Source organism: Pseudophryne corroboree, chromosome 9, assembly GCF_028390025.1.
Source record: "Pseudophryne corroboree isolate aPseCor3 chromosome 9, aPseCor3.hap2, whole genome shotgun sequence".
Classification (NCBI taxonomy): Eukaryota; Metazoa; Chordata; class Amphibia; order Anura; family Myobatrachidae; genus Pseudophryne; species Pseudophryne corroboree.
The window spans coordinates 295,091,485-295,107,188 of record NC_086452.1 but is presented as its reverse complement, the minus strand read 5'-3'; the positions used below and the strand labels follow the sequence as shown (position 1 = coordinate 295,107,188).

At 44.6% G+C, this 15,704-nt stretch overlaps 1 protein-coding gene and 3 pseudogenes across 1 annotated transcript in view; 2 read left to right on the top strand and 2 right to left on the bottom strand.

Moving 5' to 3' along the window:
- The window catches only part of CHADL (chondroadherin like), a 312,946-nt gene that overhangs the window by 281,588 nt on the left and 15,654 nt on the right, over positions 1-15,704 (top strand). The gene's annotated exons all lie outside the window — the stretch shown is intronic.
- Positions 1,232-1,349, bottom strand: LOC134959074 (5S ribosomal RNA; annotated as a pseudogene).
- On the bottom strand, positions 1,499-1,616 carry LOC134963552 (5S ribosomal RNA; annotated as a pseudogene).
- LOC134964129 (5S ribosomal RNA) lies at positions 3,478-3,595 on the top strand (annotated as a pseudogene).

The window sequence follows — 15,704 nt, the reverse complement described above, 5'->3', positions numbered from 1 at the left end:
AGTGTGTGCAGACTACCTGGGGAGAAACTGCAGAATCTCTGTGAGGGAAACCTGCATCCTTATACAAGTGAGCTACACAGTACTTACTGAAAAAACTCTGTGTTTTGTTTAGAGACAGTCAGGTACATCTTGTGTATAGTTAGTGCTGGACAGGCAAGGTATTTACTTTTGATGTTTATTTTCTGCTTAATAAAACTGGTTGCGGCCAGTTGCACCACAAAACTGGAATTGTATGATCTCTCTGCTGCTGCACACGACTGTCTACCCCAGGAGACAGCGCCTGTTCCCCTACAGTGTTACTATATATATATATATATATATATTCGGATGTCTGAGACCATTATGCCAACTGGGACTGTAATGACATTGGGCCCAATTCAGATCTGATCACAGCAGCAAATTTGTTAGCTAATGGGCAAAACCATGTGAACTGCAGAGGGGGCAGATATAACGTGCAGAGTGAATTAGATTTGGGTGGAGTGTGTTCAAACTGAAATCTAAATTGAAAAACGGTCGACGATCACCCAGACAGTGTTGTAACCTTTGGAACAGGGCAAGTCGGTGATGAAGTCCATGGAAATGTGAGTCCAGGGTTTCATAGGAATGGGTAGGAACATGTATTTTGTGGAACCGCACTAGTTAAATAATATAGCTAACGTACAAAAATAAATGTTAACAATGACATACCAATATACATGCAGTTATTAAGTAGATCTAGAACTGCTAATGATTGGCGGTGCTCCCAGGAATTTTGTAGGATATACTACAATTGGAAAGGACAAGAGGAAAAGACAAAAAACCCTTGTTTGGGAGCACTCATTTGAAAAAATAAGGATAATATGTATAATGAAAAGATATTAAGACATTACCTTTATTTTAATCCTTGAATAAAAAGAAAGAAATGTTGGACAAAAATTGGGGCTCGTGTGTGTAAAAAATCTTGTTTAACCTTTTTAGCAAATGAGGTACAAGATGATAAAGATGGTGAAAATATCAGTGGAGTAGTCAGGGATACCAAATGGTCTCGTGGAGATGCAGGGTATCCAAAAAGTCACTGTACTAGCCTGAATTATGGATATCACTGATGAAGGCAGTATAGGCAAAATTCTGAATTGGGTCTAAAATAAATCTCAAAGGGAATGCGAAAAAGGTGAAGCAAGGACTGTGATCACACTTCCCTTAGTGGAAGAGGGAGGGGTTGTTGGGGGATTGAATGGGGTGAGTAACATTGGGCCCACTGCACCTGGTATTCTCAGGAGGTTTCCCGTCCTGGTACTGGCCAGGCCGTACCTATTAGGCTTCCGAGATCAAATGAAATCGGGCGTATTTGAGGTAGTAAGGCAGTGGGCCGTAATCAATAACAAAAATGGAAAAAGAGGGAGAAATACTTCTTTTTTCTGTACTCTAGTGAGTCAATACCATGTTGGTCTGAGACAATTTTTCCAGATTGGAGAGTGTGTAAGAGGGTTTATGGGATGTAAGTTTCTCTCTTAAATGTGGCCCACTGCACCTGGTATTCTCAGGAGGTTCCCCTTCCCAATACTGACCAGGCCATACCTGCTTAGCTTCCGAGATTGGACAGGATCGGGCGTATTCAGGGTAGTATGGCCGTGGGCCGCCAATAAGGGGGAACAGGGGGTCACACTCTCCTTGCTGTATTTCATATACCTCAGCACAAAAATGATATGGAAGGGTATTTTCAGAAAAAAGTATTTAAGGAGACGTTTTTTTGTGTGATGAACAAAAAACAATATATAAAATTACAATTGAGATGAAGTAAGGGGGGGAAAGGGGGAGGGGAAATGCACAGTAATATGTTATGTTCTGCGAGTGCAGGGTTGATTGCTAAATAGAAAAGACCCACAATATAATTTTATGAGCTCAAGGCTGGCTCACAGAGAATTTTAAACACAAAATGTGCAATATTGCTTGTTCCAAGTGCAGGGTTATTTGCTGAGTGGGGGAGACCCACAATGCAAATTATGAGCTCAAGGCTGGCTCGCAGGATTTTTAAAACACCAAATGTGCAAAATTACTTGCTTCTAGGAAAACAAAAAATAAAAAAATAATATAAGTGAATATAGATTTTAGAGCTCAAGGCTGGCTCACAAAAAGATACATAATTGCATCCTCTTGAAGACTGACATGGCAGTACAGAATAATCAGAAGTCTTTTGCACTTAAATGCTGCTATTCATAAAGACCATAACAAATAGAAAAATAGAAAGATACAAATACACTAATGTGTAAAGTTAATGGCAAGGCTATAAATGATATCCATGGAGGCATAGGCGGGGAAGTAATAGGATGAAATAAACAATCCTATTAGTTCTATTTAAACTGCTCGTTTTGCTGTGTAATTTTTAGCTGCAGAGAGCAGGTTGTATAGAAGGGGGGGAAAAGGAAGTGAATCAAGTCCTGGGTGATCTACGGTATATTACCGTGGCCGCAATACGTACGTTTCACCTGGGTGGGCTTGGTCACGAGGCTCTCGTGACCAAGCCCACCCAGGTGAAACGTACGTCGAGAAAGACGTCCTTCGGTGACGTCATCGCGGCAACGCCCAGTCCGGAAGCGGGCGCCCGCGTCCCTCACTGTCAGCGGGTGAACGTCGGGGGATTCCTGGAGAACACTGGCCGCATGTATTGCGGCCACGGTAATATACCGTAGATCACCCAGGACTTGATTCACTTCCTTTTTCCCCCCTTCTATACAACCTGCTCTCTGCAGCTAAAAATTACAAAGCAAAACGAGCAGTTTAAATAGAACTAATAGGATTGTTTATTTCATCCTATTACTTCCCCGCCTATGCCTCCATGGATATCATTTATAGCCTTGCCATTAACTTTACACATTAGTGTATTTGTATCTTTCTATTTTTCTATTTGTTATGGTCTTTATGAATAGCAGCATTTAAGTGCAAAAGACTTCTGATTATTCTGTACTGCCATGTCAGTCTTCAAGAGGATGCAATTATGTATCTTTTTGTGAGCCAGCCTTGAGCTCTAAAATCTATATTCACTTATATTATTTTTTTGTTTTCCTAGAAGCAAGTAATTTTGCACATTTGGTGTTTTAAAAATCCTGCGAGCCAGCCTTGAGCTCATAATTTGCATTGTGGGTCTCCCCCACTCAGCAAATAACCCTGCACTTGGAACAAGCAATATTGCACATTTTGTGTTTAAAATTCTCTGTGAGCCAGCCTTGAGCTCATAAAATTATATTGTGGGTTTTTTCTATTTAGTAATCAACCCTGCACTCGCAGAACATAACATATTACTGTGCATTTCCCCTCCCCCTTCCCCCCCCCCTTACTTCATCTCAATTGTAATTTTATATATTGTTTTTTGTTCATCACACAAAAAAACGTTGTCTCCTTAAATACTTTTTTCTGAAAATACCCTTCCATATCATTTTTGTGCTGAGGTATATGAAATACAGCAAGGAGAGTGTGACCCCCTGTTCCCCCTTATTGGCGGCCCACGGCCATACTACCCTGAATACGCCCGATCCTGTCCAATCTCGGAAGCTAAGCAGGTATGGCCTGGTCTGTATTGGGAAGGGGAACCTCCTGAGAATACCAGGTGCAGTGGGCCACATTTAAGAGAGAAACTTACATCCCATAAACCCTCTTACACACTCTCCAATCTGGAAAAATTGTCTCAGACCAACATGATATTGACTCACTAGAGTACAGAAAAAAGAAGTATTTCTCCCTCTTTTTCCATTTTTGTTATTGATTACGGCCCACTGCCTTACTACCTCAAATACGCCCGATTTCATTTGATCTCGGAAGCCTAATAGGTACGGCCTGGCCAGTGCCAGGACGGGAAACCTCCTGAGAATACCAGGTGCAGTGGGCCCAATGTTACTCACCCCATTCAATCCCCCAACAACCCCTCCCTCTTCCACTAAGGGAAGTGTGATCACAGTCCTTGCTTCACCTTTTTCACATTCCCTTTGAGATTTATTTTAGACCAAATTCAGAATTTTGCCTATACTGCCTTCATCAGTGATATCCATAATTCAGGCTAGTACAGTGACTTTTTGGATACCCTGCATCTCCATGAGACCATTTGGTATCCCTGACTACTCCACTGATATTTTCACCATCTTTATCATCTTGTACCTCATTTGCTAAAAAGGTTAAACAAGATTTTTTACACACACGAGCCCCAATTTTTGTCCAACATTTCTTTCTTTTTATTCAAGGATTAAAATAAAGGTAATGTCTTAATATCTTTTCATTATACATATTATCCTTATTTTTTCAAATGAGTGCTCCCAAACAAGGGTTTTTTGTCTTTTCCTCTTGTCCTTTCCAATTGTTTCATAGGAATGGACAGAGGACAAAGCAACCCAGCAGGGGGCAGGCGAGGAGATTTATGCTGTGTACACTGTGGACAAGAATTAACGTAATCCTGTACATCCTTCCTCATGGTGTCCCACCAGTAAGATCTTTGCAGAAACTTGTACATCTTCTGGGTGCCGGGATGACCGGAAAACTTGGAGATATGGGCCCACTGTAGTATTATCGGCAGGAATTTAGCTGGTACAGACATTCTTCCAGAGGGAGGACCTGGAGTAGTTGAGGCAGCGGAGGCAGAAATTGGATTCAGAATTAAACTCCGCTCAAAAGAATCCTCTTCATCTGTGGGAGTTTGTGAACGGGACAGCGCATCCGCTTTAGTATTGAAAGTCCCGGCCTGGTACTTGATAACAAAAGAAAATCGAGTGAAGAAGAGTGCCCATCTAGCTTGGCGAGGATTCAAGCACTGTGCGGTTTTGATATACAACAAATTTTTGTGATCAGTGTAAATGGTAATCACATGTTTGGCCCCTTCTAAGAGATATCTCCACTCTTCCAAGGCAGATTTAATTGCCAAGAGTTCCTGGTCTCCAATAGTGTAATTTCGTTCGGCCGGAGAGAATTTACGAGAGTGGAAGCCACACGGATGTAATCTCTTATCTGAGGAGTACTGAGAGAGAACGGCCCCAACTCCGACAGAGGATGCGTCAACTTCTAGGAAGAAAGGTTCTTCGAAATTTGGTTGTTGGAGTACTGGAGCGGACATAAAAGCTGATTTCAAGTGGAAAAAACCTCTATGGCTTCGGGAGGCCACAAACCCGGGTTGGAGCCCTTTCTCGTCAAGGCGGTAATGGGCGCAACAATGGTGGAGAAACTCCTAATGAATTTTCTGTAATAGTTCGCAAAACCCAGGAATCTTTGTATTGCTTTCAAGGAGAGTGGCTGTGCCCAGTCCCGAATGGCAGAAAGTTTCTCCGGGTCCATGCGAAGCTCCGTCCCCGAGATGATATAACCGAGGAACGGTATTGATGTTACTTCGAAGGTACACTTGGAGATCTTGGCATAGAGATGATTCTCACGTAAACGGCGGAGTACCTCTTTAACCTGTGTCCTGTGTTCAGCAAGATCTTTGGAAAAAATCAGTATGTCATCCAAATATACCACGACACTTTGGTATAACATGTCTTGGAAGATTTCGTTGACGAATCCCTGGAAGACAGCAGGAGCATTGCTAAGACCGAACGGCATCACCAGATACTCATAATGCCCATCCCGGGTATTGAAGACGGTCTTCCATTCATCTCCCTTTCTGATGCGTATAAGGTTATAGGCCCCCCTCAAATCGAGCTTGGAAAAAATGTGGGCACCACGAACTCTATCAAATAGCTCTGTGAGTAGGGGCAAGGGGTATTTATTTTTGATGGTAATATCATTTAGGCCGCGGTAGTCGATACATGGTCTTAACCCCCCGTCCTTCTTTTTCATGAAGAAGAAGCCCGCTCCAGCCGGGGAGATAGAGGGGCGAATGAATCCCTTGTGAAGATTGGACTTGATATAGTCTGACATAGCTTGTGTCTCTGGAAGGGACAGAGGATAAATGCGACCCTGGGGCGGCATTTTCCCTGGGATGAGGTTAATGGGGCAGTCCCAAGGCCTATGGGGTGGTAACTGGTCAGCCGCCTGTTCCGAGAACACATCCTTGAACTCTTGATACGCCTCCGGGATAAGTTCTTCCTCCGCCTTAGTAGAGACACGAAGCGGACAGACAGGGGTGAGACAGTTAGCGTGACAAAAAGAACTCCAAGACAGAATCTGTGAGGTCCTCCAATCGATATGGGGATTGTGAATTTTGAGCCAAGGCATTCAGAGAACCAGATCGTGATGCATTTCCGGAATCACCAGGAATTCCAAATATTCTTGATGTAGAGCCCCGACCTGTAGTTTAACTGGGACCGTGCGCCCTTTTATGATACCCTTGGATATCCTAGTGCCATTGATAGCTGTCAAAGAAATAGGCCGCTCGATGGGCCGTACTTTCAAATTCAGGGTTTGGACACAGAGAGAAGAAACAAAATTCCCCGCAGCCCCGGAGTCCAACAGGGCCTCAAAAGACTTGGAAGTAGACTTGGTGGTTAAAGATACAGGGAGCAAACAGTCCGAAGTCGGAGAAGATTTGGTCGTAACCCCCAACTTGACTCCTCCGGAACAAGCTAGGCCTGCCCATTTCCTGGACGGGATTTGCAGGACTTGATGAAGTGACCTGCAGCTCCGCAGTACAGACAGAGTTTACCCTCATGACGACGCTGTCGCTCTTCCGGAGACAATCGGAATCGGTTAATCTGCATGGATTCGTCCGGACTTGGGACCACCGCTTGCCTTGCAGGGGGAAGCCGGAACCTAGAACAATCCGATCGACTAAGTTCACCTCCACGTTCCTGCATCCGGAGATCTACCTTGACGCAGAGAGAGATCAATTCCTCTAAAGAATCCGGAAGCTCCCGAGTGACCAACTCATCCTTCAGGCGATCAGAGAGACCGTTCCAGAAAGCAGCTCTCAGGGCCTCATTATTCCAGCGAAGTTCAGAGGCAATGGTTTGAAAATGAACCACATACTGACCCACGGATCGGGAGCCTTGACGGATGCGGAGCAAGTCAGAAGAGGCCGAGGTCATCCTGCCGGGCTCGTCAAAAATTCTTCGAAAAGACGTGATGAATTCGGGGTAATTGGAAACCAGTGAATCAGATCGTTCCCATAATGGAGACACCCAATCCAAGGCCGATCCTTCCAGCAGAGAAATAATATATGCCACCTTGGACCGGTCTGTAGGAAAGTTATGTGCAAGTAGCTCGAAATGAACCTCGCATTGGTTTAAAAAACGACGACAATTTTTAGGATTCCCATTATAACGGGACGGAGTAGGCATTTGAAGGCGCGGAGTGGCACCGGCCGATGGCTGAACATTGCTGGAAGCGGCAACTGGTGCGGCTACGGGAACTGGTGCTGGAATTACCGAGGCTAGGGACGCTTGAATCTGATCCAGACGCCCGGACAACTCCTGGAGGTACTGCATCACCTGACCTTGTGCCGCTTCCTGACATTGTACTCGGGAAGCCAGATTCTGGATAGTACTTGATTCCGTGTTCCGATCCCCTGGGTCCATGAGGCCTGAGTATACTATCACTGACCTGGTTAGGAATTGTTGTGGACTCGGGGTATCCTCCGAGGATTGGGAAGAGGAACCGCAACTGGGCCGCAACAGAGATGGCCAAAAGTAGGTTTTCCTCATACAGGATTCGGACAGCAGGCAGGAGGCACGTATTGGATATTGAAAATCTCCTGAAAAACAAGAACTTGAAAGGGCTGATGAATCCTCTGCAGACAGACGATAATGAACATGGCTGGAGAACAGGGAGATTGAGAGTAGTAACCGTGGCTGGAATGCACGGTGCGGAAGCCTGTGTTTGCTGGACGCACGGTTGATTAGAGGTACAGGACGCGGAAGGCACTGACTGTGCTAGGAGATACAGAAGTGCTTGGCGGCACTGAGGTGCTGGCGGCACTGAGGTGCTGGAGGCACAGAGCTGCTTGAGGCACGGAGGTGCTTGAGGCACGGAGGTGCTCGGAGGCACGGAGGTGCTGGAGGCACGGAGGTGCTGGAGGCACGGAGGTGCTTGAGACACGGAGGTGCTTGGAGGCACGGAGGTGCTTGGAGGCACGGAGGTGCTGGAGGCACGGAGGTGCTGGAGGCACGGAGGTGCTTGGAGGCACGGAGGTGCTTGGAGGCACGGAGGTGCTGAAGGCATGGAGGTGCTTGGAGGTGCTGGAGGCACGGAGGTGCTTGAGGCACGGAGGTGCTCGGAGGCACGGAGGTGCTGGAGGCACGGAGGACTGGTGATCCCCACTCTGGGGAACTGATGATACTCAGGCACTGATGCAGGGCCTGGCGCCTGAATTTATACTTCCCACCACCGTCTGGTTGGTGGGAAGTGCCTGATGACGTCACCCGCCCAGACGCCGGACAGAGCGCCGGGAGCCGCCAGCGAGGATGGCCGCAGAGAGGACCAGCGCGCCCGGAGAGGTAAGTATGGCGGGCGGAGCGGCGGTGTGACAAGTGTCAAGTTGTGAAACTTTGGGTAAGAGCGTAAGCAGTCCACTGACACTTAAATCCCTTCTTCCTCTTGTACCCAAGCTACTGCAAGCCACACACCAACTCCCTCAACGTCAACTTTCTCCTCAGGAACATCAGTAGTCCTGCAGGCCATGTCACTGGCAAGACTGAGGAGTCCTCTCCTAACCGGGATTCCTCCAGAGGATCCTTGAGTGGTACGCCTGCTGTTGCTGCCGCTGCTGTTGTTGCTGCTGGGAGTCGATCGTCATCCCAGAGGGGAAGTAGGAAGACCACTTGTACTATTTCCAGTAAGCAATTGACTGTCCTACAATCCTATGTGAGGAAGATGAAATATGACAGCAGTCATCCTTTTGCAAAGCGGATAACTGAGGCCTTGACAGCTATGTTGGTGTTAGACGCGCGGCCGGTATCCGCCATTAGTTCAGTCGGACTTAGAGAATTGTTTGAGGTACTGTGTTCCCAGTATCAAATACCATCTAGGTTCCATTTCTCTAGGCAGGCGATACCGAGAATGTACAGAGACGTAAGAAAAAGTGTCCTTAGTATCCTACAAAATGCAGTTATACCCACTGTTCACTTAACCACGGACATGTGGACAAGTGGAACAGAGCAGACTAAGGACTATATGACTGTAACAGCCCACTGGGTAGATGTATTGCCTCCCACAGCAACAACAGCAGCAGCACCAGTAGCAGCATCTCGCAAATGCCAACTCGTTCCTAGGCAGGCTACGCTATGTATCACCGCTTTCCGTAAGAGGCACACAGCTGACAACCTCTTACGGAAACTGAGGAACATCATCGCAGAATGGCTTACCCCAATTAGACTCTCCTGGGGATTTGTGACATCGGACAACGCCACCAATATTGTGCGTGCATTACATCTGGGCAAATTCCAGCACGTCCCATGTTTTGCACATACAATTAATTTGGTGGTGCAGAATTTTTTTAAAAATCACAGGGGCGTGCAGGAGATGCTGTCGGTGGCCTGAAAAATTGTGGGCCACTTTCGGCATGCAGCCACCGCGTGCCGAAGACTGGAGCTCCATCAAACACGCCTGAACCAGCCCTGCCATCACCTGAAGCAGGGGGTGGTAATGAGGTGGAAATCACCACTCTATATGCTTCAGAGGATGAAGGAGCAGAAAAAAGCCATTAAAGCACATACATCCATCTACGATACAGGCAAAGGAGGGCGAATGCACCTGACTCAAGCGCAGTGGAGAATGATTGCCGTCTTGTGCAAGGTTCTCCAACCCTTCGAACTTGCCACACGTGAAGTCAGTTCAGACACTGCCAGCTTGAGTCAGGTCATTCCCCTCATCAGACTTTTGCAGAAGCAGGGGGAGAAATTGAAGGAGGAGCTAAGACGGAGCGACTCTGCAAAGTATGTGGGACTTGTGGATGGAGCCCTTCATACGCTTTGCCAGGATTCAAGGGTGGTCAATCTGTTGAAATCAGAGCACTACATTTTGGCCACCGTGCTCGATCCTAGGTTTAAAACCTACAATGTATCTCTCTTTCCGGCAGACACAAGTGTGCAGAGGTGCAAAAACCTGCTGGTGAGTAAATTGTCAACTCAAGCGGAACGTGACCAGTCAACAGCTCCTCCTTCAATTTCTCCCGCCACTGGGGCTGCAAGGATAAGGATAAGATTTCCTAGCCCATCCGCTGGCTGTGATGCAGGGCAGTCAGGAGCGAAAGCTGACATCTGGTCCGGACTTAAGGACCTGCCAACGATTACTGACATGTCTATTGTCACTGCATATGATTCTATCACCATTGAAAGAATGGTGGAGGATTATATGAGTGACAGCATCCAAGTAGGCATGTCAGACAGTCCATATGTATACTGGCAGGAAAAAGAGGCAATTTGGATGACCTTGCACAAACTGGCTTTATTTTACGTAAGTTGCCCCCCATCCAGTGTGTACTCCGAAAGAGTGTTTAGTGCAGCCGGTAACCTTGTCAGCGATTGGCGTAGGAGGTTACTGCCACAAAATGTGGAGAAGATGGTGTTCATCAAAATGAATTATAAATTCCTCCGGGAAGACATTTACGAGCAATTGCCTCCAGAAAGTACACAAGGACCTGTGATGGTAGATTCCAGTGGGGACGAATTAATACTCTGTGAGGAGGAAGATGTACACACTGAAATGGGTGACGAATCGGATGATGTGGTCGACATATTGCCTCTGTAGAGCCAGTTTGTGCAAGGAGAGATTGATTGCTTCTTTTTTGGTGGGGGCCCAAACAAACCAGTCATTTCAGCCACAGTCGTGTGGCAGACCCTGTCGCTGAAATGACTGGTTTGTTGAAGTGTGCATGTCCTATTTATTCAACATAAGGGTGGGTGGGAGGGCCCAAGGACAATTCCATCTTGCACCTCTTTTTCTTCTGATCATCATGTGCTGTTTGGGGACTATTTTTTTTAAAGTGCCATCCTGTCTGACACTTCCGTACACATCCAGTGGTACTGCCATTTAATTCCAGTGATTTTGACATATAATTCCAGTGATTTTACTGTTTAATTTCAGTGATATTGCCATTTAATTCCAGTGATTTGGACATATAATTCCACTGATTTTGCCATTTAATTCCAGTGATTTTGACGTATAATTCCAGTGATTTTGCAGTATAATTCCAGTGATTTGGACGTATAATTCCAGTGATTTTGCAATTTAATTCCAGTGATTTGGACGTATAATTCCAGTGATTTTGCCATTTAATTCCAGTGATATGGACGTATAATTCCAGTGATTTGGACATATAATTCCAGTGGAAATTGTTTTTGTCGCTTGGCCTAGTCATACAACTACCTCATTGCACCTCTTCGACATCTTTGCATGAGGTGCTGTTTGGAGTCTATTTTTTTTAAAGTGCCTCCCTGTTGACACAGCCGTATGAGTCCAGGGTTACTGCTGTATTAGTCCTGGGGTACTGCCGTATAAGTCCAACAATTGCAGAATTAAAAAAAAATAGACAGGGGTGTGCAGGAGATGCGGTCAGTGGACCGAACAATTGCGGCCCACTCTCAACATTCAGCCACTGCGTGACGCTCTGAAGCAGGTGGCAACCACTGTATCTTTTTCAGAAGTATTGCCAGTACACAGAGGGGAAGACAGAACTCATTGCATCAGAAACTTCAATGTTTGGCTAAGGACATGGTGCAATGAGGAGAGATTTGGATTTATAGGCCATAGTCACACCATCTGGCAAGATAGGAGCTTATACAAAAGTGACGGCCTGCACCCATCTTCAAGGGGAACGAGAATACTAACTGAACAGTTTGGATGCTTCATCAAGAACTATTTAAACTAACAAAGGGGGGCAGTGAACCAAATAGGAATAAAGAAATCTGCTCCCCCAACACAGAGGTATTGTTTCTGCAGGCAAAGGGAATAGGAAGCATATCCACAGCAACAGAAGATAATTCAGATCAAAACCAAATAAAAATAGGCAGAGAGAAGAACATAGCTAGGAACAGAAAAAGCACAAACAAAACTCTAAAAGCTATGTGTGCAAATGCTAGGAGTTTAGGAAATAAAATCCCAGAACTAACTGCAATAATGACAAGGGATGATCTAGACATTGTGGCAATTACAGAGTCATGGTACAATGAAAATCATGACTGGGACATAGCTATACCGGGATATACTTTATTTAGGAAGGACAGAATTGGAAAAATCGGAGGAGGGGTAGCAATGTATGTAAAAAATGCCATAAATACTACATTAATACAAAGTATTGAAGAAAAAACTGAGGCCCTTTGGGTGACCATAGAAACAGGGGATAAGTTGATTATTCGTATTGGCGTGATATACAGGCCACCAGGTCAGGAAGAGGAACTTGACAAGAACCTATTGCAGGACATAACTAAAATGGCATTAAAAGGAGAGGTAATAATCACGGGAGACTTTAATCTTCCTGATGTAAACTGGGAGGTGTCTGTTGCTAGTTCCACTAGAAGTAGGAACATTTTAAATTCCCTTCAGGGAGCATCCCTCCACCAATTGGTGAGGGAGCCCACTCGGAAAGACGCAATATTAGACTTAATACTTACAAATGGAGACAGATTATCGGACTTAAAAGTGGGTGAAAACCTGGGATCCAGTGATCATCAAGCAGTATGGTTCAGCATTAAGACAGAGACTGACTTGTCCCATACAAAAACAAAGGTGTTGGATTTTAGGAAGGCTGATTTTGTAGGGATGGGAAAATGTGTAAGTGATTCTTTGGCAGAGTGGAGGAACTTGGAAACAGTGCAGGAGAGGTGGGAAACATTCAAATGTGCAATATTGAAGGCAACAGACCTTTGTATCAAAACTGTTAGGAAAAACACAAGGAAAAGGAAGCCAGTGTGGTTTGCAAAAGAAGTAGCAAATATTGTGAGAGCAAAAAAGATGGCTTTTAGGAAATATAAGCAGACACAAAATAATGAAGACAAAAAGATATATCTTGTTAGACAGAAGGAGACAAAGAAGGTAATCAGATGTGCAAAGGCACAAGCTGAGGAGAAAATGGCCCAGTCAGTGGGTAAAGGAGGCAAAACGTTTTTTAGGTATATAAGCGAAAAGAGAAAAACAAAAGGCGGAATTATAAAACTAAAGACGGACACTGGGAGTCTTGTTGAAGGAGACAATTTAATAGCAGATCATCTTAATGATTATTTTTGCTCAGTATTTACTACTTAAAGAGAGGGGAAGGGGCCACAGTTAAGTTGCAGGGATATTCAGGAAAATGAAACAAGTACATTTACAGAGGAGAAGGTCCTAACAGAACTCTCAAAGCTGAAAGTGGACAAATCTATGGGGCCAGATGGGATACATCCAAGGATACTAAAAGAACTTAAAGAGGTGCTGGTAACACCATTGACAGAATTATTCAACCAGTCATTAGCTACAGGAGAAATTCCAGGGGACTGGAAAAGAGCAAACGTAGTCCCACTGCACAAAAGTGGAAGCAAGGAAGAGGCAAACAACTACAGACCAGTGAGTCTTACATCAGTAGTAGGGAAATTGATGGAAACACTCTTAAAAGAAAGAGTTGTAGATTATCTCAAATCCGGCAATTTACTGGATCCCAAACAGCATGGATTCACTGGGGGGAGATCATGTCAAACAAATCTTATTGACTTTTTTGATTGTGTGACTAAAGTGATGGATAAAGGTGGTGCCATGGATATAGCTTATCTAGACTTTAGTAAGGCTTTTGACACAGTTCCACATCGCAGACTGCTAAATAAACTTAAAAGTTTGGGATTGGATATTAGGATTATTGAATGGATAAGATCTTGGTTGAAGGATAGAAAACAGAGAGTTGTGGTAAATGGAGTGCATTCACAGGAGGGAAATGTTACCAGTGGAGTACCCCAGGGATCTGTACTTGGACCAGTGCTTTTTAATATATTTATTGGTGACATTGCAAATGGCATTAAAGGGAAAGTATGCCTTTTTGCAGAAGACACAAAGGTATGCAACAGGGTAGACACACCAGGTGGGGTAAAACAAATGATTGAGGATCTAGGTAGACTAGAGGAATGGTCAAGGGTCTGGCAATTACAGTTTAATGCCAAAAAATGCAAAATCATGCACTTGGGTCTCAAAAATCCTTAAGCTAAATACAGTATTAATGGCACTATACTGGAAACTACTGAGGAGGAAAGGGATCTAGGAGTCACTATTTCAGATGACTTAAAAGCAGGTAAGCAATGTAACAAGGCAATGAGGAAGGCTAGTCAGATGCTTGGCTGCATTGGGAGAGGAATCAGCAGCAGAAAGAAAGAAGTAATAATGCCACTGTATAGGTCATTGGTACGGCCTCATCTAGAATACTGTATTCAGTTCTGGAGGCCATATCTTCAAAAGGATATTAATACATTAGAAACTGTACAAAGGAGGGCAACTAAAATGGTGCATGGCCTACATCACAAAACATACCCAGAAAGACTAAGAAATCTCAATATGTATAGTTTGGAGCAGAGAAGGGAAAGGGGGGACATGATAGAAACTTTCAAATATATGAAGGGTTTTAACAAAGTCCAGGAGGGAAAGATTCTCCAAATGAAGAGAAGCAATAGGACACGAGGACATGCACTGAGACTGGAGGGGGGGAGGTTCAGGGGAAATTTGCGGAAAAATTATTTCACAGAAAGGGTAGTGGACAAGTGGAATAGCCTCCCATCAGAGGTGGTAGAGGCTAAGACAGTAGAGCAATTTAAACATGCATGGGATAGACATAAGGATATCCTTACAAAGAAATAAGGATCAAATAAGGTTAGTGATAAAAAATAATATAAAAAAAAAAAAAGGGGCAGACTAGATGGGCCAAGTGGTTCTTATCTGCCGTCAAATTCTATGTTTCAAATTCTATCAGCATCTCCATGAAAATGGGGAATGTTTAAAGGACACGTCCCTTTTGAGTGACCATGCCCCCTTTTTAGGCGCATGATCAACAGTACACCCTGGAGTAAACACTAAATCACTTTAGATTTTAAACTGCTGTGAGTGCCCCACATTAGTGCAGCTTTCTTTGTGTGCCCTGCTGTAGGCAAATCAGCCGACAAATTCTATGTTTCTATGTTTCTATGTTACTAGATGGGCCAGGTGATTGTGTCGCTTAGCTTAGTCATACAACCACGGTGCACCTCTTTTTCTTCTTTGCATCATGTGGTGTTTGGGGCCTTTGTTTGGATATCTGTCCTCCGTTCTGCCACTGCAGTGCCACTCCTAAATGGGCCAATTGTTTGTGTCGCTTGGCTTAGTCATACAGCTACCTCATTGCACCTCTTCTACATCTTTGCATGAGGTGTTGTTTGGGGCCTTTTTTTATATCTGCCCTCCTGTCTGCCACTGCAGTGCCACTCCTAGATGGGCCAGGTGTTTGTGTTGTCCACGTGTGTCGCTTAGCTTAGTCATCCAGCAACTTCAGTGCAGCCTTTTGGCCTAAACACAATATTGTGGTGTGTTCAGAATAGACTGGAAATTAGTGGAAATTAATGTTATTGAGGTTAACAAATACCGTAGGAGCAAAATTACCCCTAAATTCTGTGATTTTAGCCATTTTTATGTTTTTTCAAAAATCATCCAGATCCAAAACCAAAACACGAAAGGGTGGTTTTGGAAAAACACGAAAGTGGAATTACAACCAAAACACATCTCTACTTTAATATGGAGATGCTCCCCCTTTTTTGCAGCTATTCACTCTTCTTGGAAGGCTTTCCCATAGATACACTCCAAAATCTTGTAGAATTTGTGCCCATTCAGTC